Raw genomic sequence first — 17,354 nt, 5'->3', positions numbered from 1 at the left:
TCCCTTGCAAAAATTTCTGGCGACGCCCATGACTGTAGTGGCGTCGCCAAGGGAGGGGAGGAAATAGGGAGAAACTTCCAGTCTGTCATTCTATTCTTCTACTGTAATTCCTGCAGACATGAGAAACTAATGCATTTTGTTATACCAAACCTAATGTATACCAGCATAGATACGAGGGAGAATCAAATGAAAACCGCAATTAATTTTTTTTCCACTATTTTAATGCAGGGATAATGTTTTATTGTAGATTATTTTTCTATATAGTCCCCTCCCAGATCAATGCACTTACGCCATCGGATAGGTAGTGCTTCGATACCGCGTGAGAAAACGTCTTTCGGTTGACTGTGTAGCCACTCGTGCACCGTCGATTGGACGTCTTCATCAGACTTGAACCTATGCCCTCTTTTAATGGACCAAAGATGTGGAAATCAGATGGTGCCAAATCTGGTGAGTATGGCGGATGTGGCAGGCACTTGAAGCGTAGGTCATTTATGGTTGCACGAGCGGAATGAGGACGGGCATTATCATGTTGAAGCAAAACACCTGCACTCAGCAATCCCTTCCCTTTGTACGTATCGCTGGCCTCAAATGGTTCTTGAGAAGGTCGGTGTAGATGGCACTAGTCACTGTCGTACGTGGGGGCATGTAGTGTTACAGAATAGGACCTTTCTTATCCCAGAATAAAGTCAACATGACTTTCCCTGTAGAGGGCTGGCTGCGAAAATTCTTTGGTTTCGGCGAAGACGAATGTCGCCATTCTTTGCTTCCACGTTTCGTCTTCGGTTAAAAATGGTACACCCAACTTTCATCCAGGGTGACAATGTGAGCTAGAAAATCCTCACCCTCCTCTTCATAACGCCTCAGCAGCTCTTGACATGCGTCAACCCGACGGACTTTCAGTTCCTGCGTCAGCTGTAGAGGAACCCACCTGTCCGACACTTTTCTGTAGCGGAGTTCGTCATGCACTATGTGTTGTACTGAACCGAAGCTCATATTCAGCAAGGAAGCCATTTCCGCCAGGGTGATACGCCGGTTTTCCTGAATATGCCGATCTGCTGCGGCTATGCACTCCTCTGTCACAACTCGCTCAGCCTGACCCGGACGGGGAGCATCAGTCAATAAAGTCGTACCTTCTGCGAATTTCTTGCACTAATCGTTAACTTGTCGCTGTGACAAACAGGCGTCCCCATACTTCGTTGCATTCTCCGATGAATATCAACCGGTTTCACACCTTCACTCCATAAAAATCGAATAACTCCACGCTGTTCCTGCTTGGTGCAACTGCGTAGTGGTGCTGCCATCTTGAATCAGCTGTTACATCCAACCCCACCTACCGGCACTGCTTCGTACTACCAGCTCGGAAAGACGTCAAGGACTGTGTTTGCAAATTTTCAAACGCCTAGAAAGAAAAATAAAGATTTTTAATGGCACTTTTGCGGTTTTCATTTGATTCTCCCTCGTATTACCTTAAGAGTATATTTAATACTTCAGAGAACGGACGTCGGGGGGGGGGGGGACATCGAAACGGTCCGTCAACTCCCGCTCACTCCCACTGGAAACTGACACGTTCATTTCAAGTACAAAAACAGAATGGTTGCTAATTTTACTGCGAATAACACAAATGAAATTAAAGGTATTTTATTGTTGTTGTGTTAGTTCACGTTATGCACAGATATGCTAATCAGGACTGGACCTACAGTTTAAAGGGGGATACGAACCAATGTGCAATGTGCCTCCACCAGGCATCGAACCCGGGACACCTTGATTACAAGGCGGATACGTTACCACTACAATATCAGGGAGGCCCCATGAGTGACGCTAATTCGAAGAAAGAACACCAATGGCCAGGCTTGGATTCGAACCGGGGACATCTGTCCATGTGTATTTGCGATTGTCCTTTTATCAGTTTCATCGTTATAATTATGACGTAAAATATTCAAAACCAATCAATCAAAATTTTGCGATATTTTGAACATTAAAATAATAGTTGCATAGCAAGACTATTCAATACACCTGAAAAAGGTATAGAAATGCATTTTCGATTGCTGCATAATGAATGTCGGTTGGTTACAAAAGGTAATATTTCCTTATTAATATTCATGAGTTCTAATTTCGGCCGGAAGGCAATACTCAGCCGCGGACGGGTAAAAGCGTAGCTAATAATTCATTATTGTTTCTTCTTCTTTCTTTTTTTTTCGTTTGTGAAATTCATTTCCACGTAATGCAACAAATTGTTTCTACCGTCTCTTACTCAGAGGAGACTAGAGTGGTGCAAATGAATATTTGAAACTCTCAGTCCTTCAAGCGGTGAGCAAACGTCGCCTGCTACAGCCATATTTTGCTAAGAAATACTACCACAGACGAAATATTGTACGTCTGCCATTACTTTATGCGTCCAGTGATATTTATTCAACAGAATAGTCTTTAAATATATTTGTAATAGGTGGTCATATTTAAAGTTCTACTCAGAGCCCGTTTGAAGCATCGGATTGGGGTAAAACTTTCTACATAGGATATGGAGACCACGGGGAAGCGAATGCCGACGAAAAATAGAGTAGTTCAAATTTTCACCACCAGGTGGAAATGTGGCGTTCAGAATTAAAAAAATTTCAACTCGAACTCTACCCGCAGAACTCGTCTATCTAGGACTAGCCCTGAATGCAACAATAGTCAGAGTATCAAAATGGGCTGTGAGAGTGTCACAATAAGTGTGCGAATTATTGAGGATTTGCCCCCACAAAAAAAAATATCCCTGGCAGAATGAATTAATATTAGTAGTTGTATTTGTGGTGGGATAAACCCGAGAAAGGAAGAGCACTCCTCAAGCAGCTTTGGCCATACTTAAAACTTGCTCAACATGGCCATATGAGCTTTTTGCTCAAGTGTGGATTTCTGCCTAATCCAAGATTTTTGTAAAAATGCCCTCGGGAATTTTTCAGAAAGGAAGAGCTTCCTCAGATTGATTTGTGCATACTTACAAAAATTGCATCAGCCAGATTCTTGTCCATAAACTTGTCAAAAATATATCAATTTTTGACCATACCAGAAATTAAGCAAAAACCCATACATACACACACATACACACATACACACCTGCCCATATACACGCATATTTACTTCCAGTTTAAGTTTAATTGGATACCAGGTTCAAATTGTTTATCTAATATTAAAACAATGCAATATGCAGAGCCCCTCTAGAATTGCCCCGTGATTGCATGTTTCCCCTCTCTGTGTCAGTGTGTACAATTCCCGAGACGGTAGTATTGATTTTTGCTTTGCACGTTTCTCCCCAGCGCCAATATTTACAGAAATTCCCGAGTATTGCATCAGCCAGTATTGTGAGAGTGACTGAGGGGAACAGATGTGTTGATACAGTGCTTCTCATATTTACAGGCCTGTTTGGTTTAATTGAACAATATAAAATCTGATATTTGTTGTAATCCACTCATATTTAGAGTCAGTGTGAATGAATATTTATTCTTTTTTTTCCACTTGTGGGCTATTGGCTTTACAACCTGTCATAAGATTAATATTAATAATATTAATCCATAGAGATTAGATTTAAAACCCAGGAAATTTTATATAAATACCAAAGCCAAAAATATTAAGTGTATACACACATACACACATACACACACATACAAATCACACAGCTGAACCCAACTGATATTTTTATCCAGTATAAAGTTTTGAATTGAAACCCAGGAAATTGTATATAATAAACAACAGCAAAAATGCCAAATCCAAAATATTGCAATCAGTGTAATAAGAATATATTTAGCTCTAATTGGGCCAGACACCAAAAAATTTGTAACCCCGATAAATACAGAACTCCCACAATAATTTGCCCCAAATGCAATAGAAAATATAACATGGAATATTTCACATATAAACATAAAGATACTTGCTCTGCACAGTCATCAACACAACCATCCACATCTGGTCTGAAAAGAAAGCATGAAGTACTTCTTAATGCCAGAGCAGCAAAGCAGCCACGCTATGAACCTATCCGTAGCAGTTTTAACGGCCAATTAAGGGATCACCGGTTTGTATCAGAGCCAAGATACAGCATTGAGAATTTCTTGAACAGTATAAAATCTAATCTCCAGGCAATTCTAAATGCACAAAATGGTTCTTATAAGCTCTCCCTCAAATTGTTTACACAATATAAGAAGCCAAATGGCACAAAATTTACACAGCCCCACATAACAGAAACTGTACCGGTTTATTCAAACGCAAATTCGGACAGAATAATAAGCAGGTTGATGGATCAACTGAATACTAAACACTCTGAATTTGCATCAAAAGAGTCCGGATGGAGCCTATGTGGCTCTCCGCACAAGTTATATGTTAATATTTCTGAATTCAGCCCATTACAAGGTTCCACTTATCTGCCTTTACCTGCTAATATCAAAAACAGAAGAGCCGTGGTCAATATAGAAAATACCGACCAGAAATGTTTTCTGTGGTGTATATTAGCTGCTTTGTTTCTAGTTTCAAGGCATCCTGAGAGAATAAGTTATTACAAACAGCATGAACATCTTTTTGACGATGCAATGGAGGGTTTAGAATATCCAATGTCTGTTCAGAATATTGATAAATTTGAAAAAAGGGCCAGGCACATCAATGGCAAACAATTATCTATTAATGTATTTATTTGTTCCACTGGCAATTGCCCGATAGCACCTCTCAGAATCAGTACACTTGATGATGAATCTGCTATTCCGATTGATCTGCTCTTAATTGAAGGGGATGATACACACCATTATACTCTGATACATAATCTTGAAGCTTTAGTGAGAACACAACTAGACAAATATAAAAAAATATTTAAGTTGTGCAGAAGATGCTTAACTGTATTTGATGGTAGAAAAATGGTGAAAGGGGTTCGAGAAGAGAGTGCAGAAATTGCAAAAAATAAGTTAATTGAGCATCTGAAATACTGTGGCAATCATAAACCTGTTCATATGGTGATGCCCAAACCAAGTGAAAATTGCAAATTCAAAAAGTTTGAAGCCTTGTTGGAACACCCAGCATATATTGTCTGTGATTTTGAATCGAACCTCAAACCTCTTGCATTCTGCAATCCAGATCCTGAGGAATCTTCAAGTACACCATACCAGCTACATGAACCTTCCAGCTTTTGTTATACAGTTATACGGGATGGTGTAGCTAGTGAGCCACACTTATACATGGGACCAAATGCCATCAAAATATTTGCACATAGAATAGAAAATGAGTGCCGTGACATAGCATCTAACATCTTATTAAAATCAAAACCTATGTTGCCTTTAACAGAGGAACAGATTGAAGATTTCAACAATGCAGAAAAATGCCCGGTATGTGATTCTGAATTTTCAGATACAAATATCAAGGTACATCACCATTCACATACAGATGGTCGATATAAACAGGCCCTGTGTAATAGCTGCAATATTCAGATCAAGAGACCAAAATTTATCCCCATATTTTGCCACGGAGCATCCAATTATGATTTCCATCATATGATCAGATACGAGGGGTTTGAGAAACAAAATTTAAATATTTTAGCTGAAAATGATGAGAAATATATATCTATTAGCAAGATAATTAAAATTGATGGTGTTCCTATTCACATAAGATTTCTTGATTCTTACAGATTTCTGCCTGCTAGCCTGGCTACACTGGCAAATCAATTATCTGATGATCAATTCAAAATCACACGTGCCTCGTTTCCAAATCTGGACCTGAAATTAATTAGGCGGAAGGGTGTATATCCATATGACTATGTTACAGATTTTTCTAAATTTGATGAGTGTTCTCTGCCACCACAAGAAGAGTTTTACAGCAGAATCAGAGGATCTGGAATCAGTGATGAAGATTATCACCATGCCCAGTTGATGTGGAACAATTTAAAATGCAAGACATTTGGTGATTATCACATGGCATATTTGAAACTTGATGTGACCCTCTCAGCTGATATATTTCAGGCATTCAGAAAATCTTCCATGCAAAATTATAAACTGGATCCAATATATTTTTACAGTGCTCCGGGCCTAGCATGGGCCGCAACGTTTTTGAACACTAAAATGCAATTGGATCTGATCCACGATCAAGATAAGTATCTGTTTATGGAGCAATGTATAAGAGGGGGGATGGTGCAATGTTCTCAGAGATATGCCAGAGCAAATAACAAATATATGATTGATTATGATCCAGCACGGCCATCAAATTATATAACGTATTTAGATGCAAACAGCCTCTATGGTCATGCCATGATGGATAAACTGCCATATGCAGGGCTTGAGTGGGTTGAAGATTTCAATATTGAAGATCTTCAGGATTTTGATGACAGTGACTATGGCCTCTTCTTAGAGGCTGATCTGATAATTCCTGATGATTTGCACAAAAAATTTTCTGATCTGCCCCCAATTCCCGAGGTTCAGTGTTCACCTGGCTCTAAACAGAAGAAGCTCATGATGACTCTGGAGCCGAAACAGGGTTATGTCATATATTACAATAACCTCCAGTTCCTGATGAAACATGGTGTTCAAGTGACCAAAATTGGAAAAGTTTTGAGGTTCAGGCACTCAAGATGGTTGAAATCATATATTGATACAAACACGGAGCTTCGAACATCTGCAAAGAGCCAATTTGATAAGAGCTTGTTTAAATTGATGGTGAATTCTGTATATGGCAAAACTATTGAAAATGTCAGAAAACATACCGATGTTAAAATAATTACTGACCCCAGCCTGAGCAAAAAATTGGTTGCAAAGCCCAACTTCAATTATAGAAGAATTTATGATGAGCACATGGCACTTTTCAACATGAAGAAAACAAAGATCAAGTTTGATAAACCTATTTATGAAGGGGCTGCAATATTGGAATCGTCCAAATTACATATGTTAACATTGTATTATGATGTGTTGAAACCTTTTTATGGTGATCGTGTAAAATTATTGTACATGGACACGGATAGTTTTATTCTTGATATTCAAACAGAAGATGTTTATCAAGATATGTCACAGCCTGAATTGTTTCAATACTTTGATACCAGTGAACATACAATAATTCAACCCCACAACAAAAAGGTACCTGGGAAGTTAAAAGATGAGACATGTGGTGATGTTATTGTGAAATTTGCTGGGTTAAGTGCCAAGATGTACACTTTTGAAACATGTAGTGGCGCTGTTGCCAAAAAGGCCAAGGGCATTGGCAAAGTAACTGTTGAAAAAGATCTCCAATTTGAAGATTATGAAAATTGCATCAAATCCCAGAATTCAATCAAAACATCAGAATCCAGAATCCAGAGTGTGGATCACTTGCTGACTTCAAATATTGTAAGAAAAGTGGCTCTGGACCCACATGATGATAAGAGATGCATTTTATCATGTGGCATACATACTTTACCTTGGGGGCATTGTGATTTGAAAAGTGGTAAACAATGCCCAATCACAGAGCATGATTTGAAATAAATAAACATGCCTATGAACTTATTTGGGTTCAAAAAACAGGCTATTATGGAGCTGCCAACACCACAACCCTCTTCTGATATGCTGTCTAAACTGAGTGGCTTGTTAATTATTCATCTGAACAGCATATTTACAGATAATGATGATGAAACAGGCAAAACATTGTACATATTTAACAATAATTTAAATCATTACCAATTACCTGTAGGTGGTCAATTGCAATTTATTACAACCCCTGAGGGTGATGTTAAAATTTCAGTAGGGAGAAATATTTATAGAATTAAGCACTCAAACATGATTTCTGGCACTGTTTATACTGTTTCTGCTGGTGACTGCTTATATATTGAGGTCCCTGGGTCATATGATAAGCTTATACCTTTTTTTATAGAATTAAGAATCAGATACTCTATAATAAATAACCACTAAAACAAAATGCCTAATGATATATTTGGCCATACAAGGCATGAAGATCACAGTGATGAGATTCTGATGCTTGATGTCAGAGTCAAGAAATTAAGAAGTGATTTACAAGCTTTACAGACCACACTCAATGCCAGTCTTCAATTAGAAATTACAAATTTACAATCACAATGCATGGACTCTCTTCTTAAAATTGATTCTGAACTCAAATTATTGCTTCAGAAATATACTGATTTGGCAACATTAGATAATTTTCAAAGTTTAGAAGAAGCTGTAGCAGCTCTTCAAGCCAAATTTAAGACCCAGGCTACCAACTCTGAGCAATTGAAACAGCAATTAGAAGAGCAGATAAATAATGTCCAGGCACAGCTCCAAACAATTGTCAAAAGCATAAAATCACAAGAAGATTTTGATCTAGTGATTTCCACTCTAAAAGAACAGATTCAGTCACTCGAGATACCTAATCTGGACCCTCTGAACAATGCCATAGCCGAGGTTAAAGAAAAAATTGAGACACTTGAAAATTTTATGAACAATTTGCCATCTTCTGATGCTTTGAATGCAATAACTCGGAGTGTAGCAAATATCAAGCTGCAACTTGAAACATATGAAGATTTTGGAAAAATTCAAAGTTCCATAACCCATCTTGAGGGTACAATAGCAGCAGTGCAAAGTGATTTGGCAAATGTACTAGAATCCCGATTGCCCGGAATTGTAGATACCCTTGTTAGTGTCCAGCAACAGATCACAAAGCTTGAAAACCTCAACACTGAATCTGAACTATCTCATTTTCATCACTTGATAGATGATATCCAAACAAAACTTGAAATTTTACAACAATCAACACCCTCTCAGGCAGATATAGCCCTGCTCCAAAATGCTATGCAAAATGTGGCTGATGCTTCTGAATTAAATAATGTGAAATTGGCACTTGAATCTTTGCAGAATACAGTATCAAATCTGCCCACATCACAGGAACTTAAAAATATTAAGAGGGCAGTGAATAGGATATTGAAATCAGAAGATATCAAGAATATCCAGGCAGAGATCAAACATCTCACTCAGACAGTGGCCACTCTACCAACCAATCAACATATTAATGAATTGCATGCCCTGTTTGAGGATATCAGAAGACAGGTCCATGATCTTACTGCTCAAAATTCAAAATTGGCAGTTGTTGAAAATTTGCAACAAATTGTAGCTAATATCAAGCAACAGCTAGGGACCATGGAATCCAATCAAGCAAATGCTCTGTCTGTTTTTGCCACCCAGCTTCAAGAGATTGTGCAACAATACAAGAAACTTGCTGTGGACATAAAAATCAAGCCAGGCCATGATGATGTTGTTAGGACCATCAATGAGCACCTTGAATCTGTAACAAGCAGATTGCTTACAGCAGAAAAAGAAATAACAGGCATAATCGAGAATCCAAAACATACAGTAATTCTTGAATTGTACAGCATCCCCAACAAAGAATATGATTCACCATTTACACCAGGAGGCAAAATATATATGCTGTCCCCTGCACAATTTTATTACCAGTTTTTTGTTGGGGGCACATTGAGACCAATCAAGATCAAATATTGGCTTCAACCACAGGCACACCACTACCCTACCTTATCAATAACAAATGCTGATAACAAAATAAAAATCACCAGTGTAGAGTTAGAGGATTTTACAGATCCCAATACATTAGAAACAGCCTATACTGAAGATGATGGCTCTCTGGAATTTAAAATACAAATAGGGGACAAATTATATTTAGAAAATCCTGCAGTCTCAGCTGCTGAACACCCCATAGTTGCAATATTCTTGTTTACATATTATGTCTAGACAAATTATTGTTGATGAATTACACAGACAAGCCAGACATAATTATAAGAGACTCCCAGTAGTCACAAAGGGCATAGATGATTTATGGCAGAGCGACTTGATTGAGTTGTCAAGTGGTCAGTTGAAAAACTTAGACAAAATCAACAAGGGCTACAAGTATCTACTCACTGTAATAGACACATTTTCAAAATTTGCCTGGGCTGTGCCACTCAAATCCAAGACTGGAAAATGTGTTACAGAAGCCCTCAGGACAATCATCAATCAGAGTGGAAGATCACCGCGCTATTTGCAAACAGATAATGGCAAAGAATTTTATAATTCAGTGTTCCAACAATTTATTAAAAGCCAGGCAATAAAACATTACTCGAGTTACAGTGATCTTAAAGCCTCAATTGTAGAGAGATTCAATAGAACCTTAAAAAATCTTATGTATAAACAATTTACCCTCCAAGGTAATTATAAATGGATTAATATTCTTCCAGAACTTCTACATAAATATAACAATTCTGTCCATTCCACAATCAACATGAAACCCTCTGAAGTAACTTCATCTGATGAGCAAAAATTGATCAGCACTGTTTATTATCCTAGATACCAGCCAACAACAAGAAGGGCCAAATACAGGGTGGGTGATCAAGTAAGAATCAGCAAATATAAGCACTTATTCAAAAGAGGCTTTACAAGAAACTGGAGCACCGAATTATTTACAGTGGTTCAAGTTAAACCCGGGACCCTTAACACATATATAATAAAAGATCACCGAGGAGAAATTCTCAAAGGCCGATTCTATGAACAAGAGCTCAGCAAAACTAAACAGCCTGACACATATCTCATAGAAAAAATTATCCGCAGAAAAGGCAACAAGTTACTTGTCAAATGGCTGGGTCATCCGGAAAACAGCTGGATCGATGCAGACAAAATAATAATATGAGCACCTGGGATGTTATAAAAAGGCTGCCAGAACCTGAACAGCAGATTAAGAGAAATGGCAAGTTGCTGCCTGAAAATATTAGATGTCTTATTGTTGGGCCATCTGCTTGTGGTAAAACTACACTAATGGTTGATAATTTTTTATTGGCACCCAACTGGTTAGACTGGAAAAACAGGCACTTGTATGTTTTCTCTAAGAGCTTGGAACAATTAAAATATCAGCAGCTGATGAAGCTATATGATGGACTGGATATTGCCACTTTTGAACCAGATGTTAAGCCACTTCATGACTGTCTCGATAATTCTGTTGTGTTTGATGACATTATACTGGATAATCAAAACAAGGTTAGAAATTTCTTTACACAGGGCCGCCACAAAAACATCGATTGCTTCTACCTGGCACAGACTTTTTCTAAAATACCGAAGCAACTGATCCGAGACAACAGCAATTTTATATGTGTGTTTCATCAAGATCATACCAACCTCAAACACATACATGATGAATATGTAGGTGGGGACTTGAGCTACAATGATTTTTCTAAGTTTTGCAGCAGGTGCTGGAATCAGGACAGGTATGGGTTTGTCACAATTGATATGACAAGAACACCCAATAGTGGCAAATACAGAAATAAAATCAACGATTTTCTAGACGTTGAGACATAAATAAATAACCATAAAAAGGCCAATCATTGATGATCTTAAGTTAAGAGATTATCTTGTAAAAAGATTTAAGGGATGGAAATCAGAGAACCGTGGAATTTATGAAAAACACAAACAAACAGAACAGCCTGTAATTGATGCTATTAATAATTTAGGTAAGAATATCAAAACTGTTACAGAGCAGAATCAAAATTTGATCACAGAGCTTGTACCTGTAGCTGCTAGGAACATATTAGATTATCCATTCACCCCACTTTCCAGTATTCATACACCTAGTCCTGTTGCTCCTAGAAGAATTGAAGCTACTCAGGATCCTATTGAATTGGGTCTTCTTGCTCAAAAATATTTAACCACACCTAAAGACAATAAAGATGAGGTGTTTGGTTTATATGCTGACACAGAGCTTGATGGTAGTATCATACACAGAATTGGTAATTTCAGAGTAACTTTTATGGGAGATGATCTGATTGTTTATTCAGAATCTCGTCTCGGAGAAAAAGGTGCTTTTGTTAAGTACCCCGGCACACCTGGATTGTGGGAACTGATGACTAGGAAAAGGCCTGGCAGCTATACAGATCAAGATTATGAATATTACAAAGAAATATTAATAAAATCAGATGCTCTATACCAGAACAATGATCCCACACAAAAAAGAGTCAAGTCAAGCAGTGGGGCAAAATACAATAATTTAATCAAGCCCATATGGTCACAGATCAAGACTGGCAGTGGAATCAAACAATACAACACCCTGCCTAAAGAATTTGTGTGGGTTGATGATGTCAGGAAACTTGTAGATAGGTTATTGGTGATAGCTGGGGAGGAAAATGCTGGCAACCACAATTTTTACAATGAAAAGGTTGGAATTATGGACATGATAAGCACAAAATTGTCTAATTTTATAGTGAATGACACTAAGGGGATTGGATATCTCATAAAAATTATTAATACTCTACCACCTAAATTTTGGAATATTTCTGAGGGTCGGGGCCTGGTTAATGACATTATAAACAAGCTGCCATTTGAACTACATATTCCAGGCTATCAGTATTGTGGTCCAGGCACAAAACTGGATCATAGATTAAACAGAGGGGATCCTGGTGTAAATCCCCTAGATGCTGCTTGCAGAGACCATGACATAGCATACAACACACATTCTGATCTTGACAAAAGACATGTTGCAGACAAGAAATTAGAAGAGGCTGCATTTGGTAGATTTGTAAGCAAAGATGCTTCTTTGAGTGAAAAAATAGCAGCATTGGGAACCACCATAGCTATGAGCACCAAACAAAAACTGGGGTGGGGGTTGTGAATATGTATATAATAAACATAGGATGAAGGCCAAGGGTGTTATGTATCAAATACCTTATGCAGGTCTCAAATCTCTTAAAACTATTGACAGTCTTTTAACCAAAAAGCAGCGGAAGAAGAAAAGCTCTTGTCTTGCAAAGGGACATGGTATGAAATTGTTGCTTAGTACCCCCCAATTAAAAAAATTACAGCAATCAAGAAAAAAATCACATGTGGGGGGATTCATATTTACCATCCCTGCCATCTTAGCTGCTCTCGGGGCTGTTGGGAGCTTGGCTGGGGGATCAGCTGCCATAGCAAAAACAGTAATAGATGCCAAGAAAAATAGGGCAGAATTAGATGAGCAGAGGCGCCATAACCTGGCAATGGAGAAAAAAGGCAAAGGTGTTAAGAGAGCCATGAATAAGTTTAAAAAAAACAAGAGCCGCTTACAAACCAAGATATTGAAGCTTTAATCAAGCCACTGGGCATCAAACATTTTAGAGGTGTGTACATGTCTGATTCTTTACCAGAACAACCACTCAACAAAGAGTGTGGCATTGTTAATTTGGATGAGTACAAAAATCAGGGCACTCACTGGATCTGTTATCTTAAATATTTAAACAATGAGGCATTTGTGTTTGATTCATTTGGAGGTGTTCCACCTGAAAATTTAATAAAATATCTAAATTCAGCTAATCTTTATTACAATAATGCCCGTGTTCAAAACTTCAAAGATGTTAATTGTGGACATTTGTGTTTATCTGTTCTCAGATATATGTCTCAAATAAATAAACCATCAATTGAAAATTTTCAAAAGGCCTTGTGGTATTTAAAACATCATGGGGGTATTCCATCTCACCAGCCAAAATTCAATATTGAAACTCAAATTGCATGATGACATAGTGTACCCCAAAACAATAGCTCTCAGAGCATTTTATGGCATGTACTTGATACCTAATATTACTCACCACAACAACACAATTGCAGTTGGGGATCAAAATATTGTCATCACTCCAGGGCAATATAATCTGTCCACTCTAAATGCTCAATTACCCAGAGGTATAGTGTTAAGTCAAAATTCTGTCACTCACAGAGTAGAGATTGTATCTGCCACGGAGACAGTGGATCTGGGTACTATAGGAGAGCTGTTAGGCTTTGAGAACAACACAAAACTTGAAGCAGGCATCAAACACACTGCTATGAATATACCTAAATTCTTAGCCATAGAGACTCTGAATATTCACTGTAATGTGGCTGAGGGTATGATCACCAAATCAAATGGCATAGGCACTCACAAACAAACCGGCATCATTGCAACATTCAAACCTAATTCTGAATTCATGGAGCCAATCATCTACAATCCATCCCCAACATTATATTTTCCCGTGTGCCATAATAGAATAGATTACATTGAATTGATGGTCACTAATGAAAAAGAAGAATTAGTTGATTTTGCTGGAGCCACAACAACTGCTATAATAGAGATTAATATTTAAATAAAAATACATACAATGGAAAATATTGAGAGTTATGAGCTACAATCATTCCCCCCAAACAGGAGGACATTTGCAAATTTAAATCAACCCAACACAGAGATCGAGGTTGATCTTGATGTAGGGGACGGCTTTATACACCCTCACAGAGCAGATCTATACATCAAATTTGATGTTGTAAAGCTCGATGGAACAGATTATCCGGCAAATACAAACATAAGACTTGTAGATAATTTTGTGCCGCATCTGTTCTCTGAAATTGAGGTCAGAAAACATGGCGTTGTTATAAACAGAATAGATTATCCCGGCATTACCTCCACAGCTTTGGCCACATTAAAATTATCCAAAACAGAGGCTTCATACTATCAAATAGGTGGATTTGAGGCTGGTGATAAAATATTATCTAAAAACCACACTGTGCTGTTCCCCATGCGCCTGTTGCCAGGATTCTTCTCGGATTACAAAGAAATCATGTGGAAGGGTGGGTTAAGAATCACATTTAGAAGAGCTGCCAATGATAATAATGCTTTGATGAGGTACAGTGCAATAAACCCTACAGGAGAAGCTCTGCCTAATACCCTACCTGATGAGGGCAAGTGCATTATTCAGACTATGGAGTTAAGAATCCCTGTTGTTGAATATGAAGCCAGCTATGCTCTTAAATACAAAGCAGATATCCTAAAAAATCCACACATTCCTCTGCAATTTTATACATATCAATGCGTACAGAAGGTTGCCACTGGTACTTATTATGAATTTGATGCTACAAATTCATTTTCCAGCATACAATATGACATGCCTGATTTTGTGGTGGTGCTGTTTCAGACTGGAAGACACAATAATCAGGAAAAAAATTCAAGTAAATTTGATAACTGCAACATCAAGAACATATATCTTAAAAATGGCAGAAATGAGGTTTTTCCTAGAGAAAATTACAATTTAGACATTTCCAAGGATGATTTCCTCAAATTATATGAGGCTTTTTCGGCTTTCAAAAGGGTCACTACAGGCAATACGGATATGTATTACACACCAGATGAATTCAAAACACGGAGACCCATGTTTGTCATCAACACTTCAAAAAGGAAACAGGTTGTGGTAAATGACAGGACAAACATTAAAATTATCTGTGAATTCCACGAGGCATTACCTGTTGACACCATTTGTAGTGTTATTCTTATAGGAGAAAAATCATATGTTTATGATGTAAGAAATGAGAGAGTCACGGAGCAATTCTAGAAGCCCGATTCAGACACAGAGGCCCCTTGATTACAAAGCAATAATACCAACACTTTGCTGTCAGAGAGGCCCCAGACACTCTACCAGCTTTGAAACCTCAACTGTATTATCAGCTAGCAGTGAATATCTTATGTATGGGCAGTTGTATGTATTTCAATCTTATATCAGGACTCGAACCCAAAGCCCCTGATTACAATGCAACACTATTAACACTTCTCAATATGGAATATGCCCACATCTTACTGGGTTCTGAGACCTTAATGCAGACAAAATTGGATTTTGAACTGCCATAATATTTTCTAAGTCCTTGCCTAGGCTCATATTATCAGAATAGAATTGTTTTCAGCATGAAGAGGAGGGCAGTTCATTGCCACTGTGTGAAAATATGTATTTTTATCTCAATAATCTTTGTTACACTTTTACATGTCGCAGACATGTTACACTTTTTCCCCCTGTCGCACAGAAAGATTAATGGCCCCTTCAGTGAATAGAAAAATCATTAATGTTCCCTTCTAGCGTGTAGATTTTATCTCTTGCGTGCCGGCAAAACATGCAAACAATTAATTATGCTTACCCGCTCTTCTCCTATTGTATGGCTGAGCGGGTGGTTATAAAACATGAAAAAATAAGAAAACTGAGAAATTCAGTTTTTATACAATATATTGTTGTAAAACACTTTTTACCAGGTTTAAGATCTGGGAATTGTATATCAACTAAGAATAATTATTCTCAAAATCTCACGTGTCGAGATATTATTTTGCAACATGTATTTCAATCTATCAGGACTCGAACCCAGAACCCCTTGTTTATCAATTAAACTTAAACTGGAAGTAAATATGCGTGTATATGGGCAGGTGTGTATGTGTGTATGTATGTGTATGTATGGGTTTTTGCTTAATTTCTGGTATGGTCAAAAATTGATATATTTTTGACAAGTTTATGGACAAGAATCTGGCTGATGCAATTTTTGTAAGTATGCACAAATCAATCTGAGGAAGCTCTTCCTTTCTGAAAAATTCCCGAGGGCATTTTTACAAAAATCTTGGATTAGGCAGAAATCCACACTTGAGCAAAAAGCTCATATGGCCATGTTGAGTAAGTTTTAAGTATGGCCAAAGCTGCTTGAGGAGTGCTCTTCCTTTCTCGGGTTTATCCCACCACAAATACAACTACTAATATTTATCCCTGGCAGGGAAGTTTTTATCCTCCTCAAAGAAAATCGAATTTAAAGCATATATTATACTATTTGTTAACTATGTGACGAACACAATTCGTGCCCACTAATGGTTCAGTCATCAAAGATTTCCCTGCCTCAAAGTATGCATCTTTGTGGATTAAAGAAGGAGACCATTCTGCAACTGAACCACTCACTGAGCCGAGACAACAGCAGGCTGTTTTCCACTTAAGCTTTCATGACATAGTGCTGAGATTTCGCAAGTATCAAAGTGTTCAAATGAAACTTGTAATTAGGTTAGATGGACATGAACTTTGAACTTGGCAATAGAAATATGGCCAAGTTTTCGGTGTTGCAAGTTCGATAGCTCTTTTTCTGTATAGGTTTGGGTTTTCTTGGACTATTTCTACATTACGTTTAATGGCCTAGGTTAGAATCAATGTTCTGAGGTACTTAAAAACGCAAGGCAATAGTTTAGTTGGCTGATTGGTAACATATACAAATTTGCATGTGCAAAGAAACATACCTTCAGAAATAAAATAACTAATACGCCACTAAGTGACAACCCCCAAAGTGTAATTCACACAGTGGTCTCAATTATCAATCAATTATTTTGGGACAATTGCCCTTGCACTTGGTTTGAACAATGGAAGTCAATGTTACTTCAATCGAAGATGGAGTGGAAGATTGTGTGCACAATGCTTTATGATTGTGAAGCAACTTTGCTCTTGAAGCAACTACATGTAACGTTATGAGTGCAGGTGCCATAAGAATGGAATTGTTAACATCGTCGAATCATTTAATATACGTGCATGGTGCAACATACGCAATTGGCACATTTACGATTTCATTTAGGAGAGG

Source organism: Lepisma saccharinum, chromosome 9 (assembly GCF_977018435.1).
Source record: "Lepisma saccharinum chromosome 9, izLepSacc3.1, whole genome shotgun sequence".
In the NCBI taxonomy this organism is placed as follows: Eukaryota; Metazoa; Arthropoda; class Insecta; order Zygentoma; family Lepismatidae; genus Lepisma; species Lepisma saccharinum.
This window is presented reverse-complemented; position numbering follows the sequence as displayed.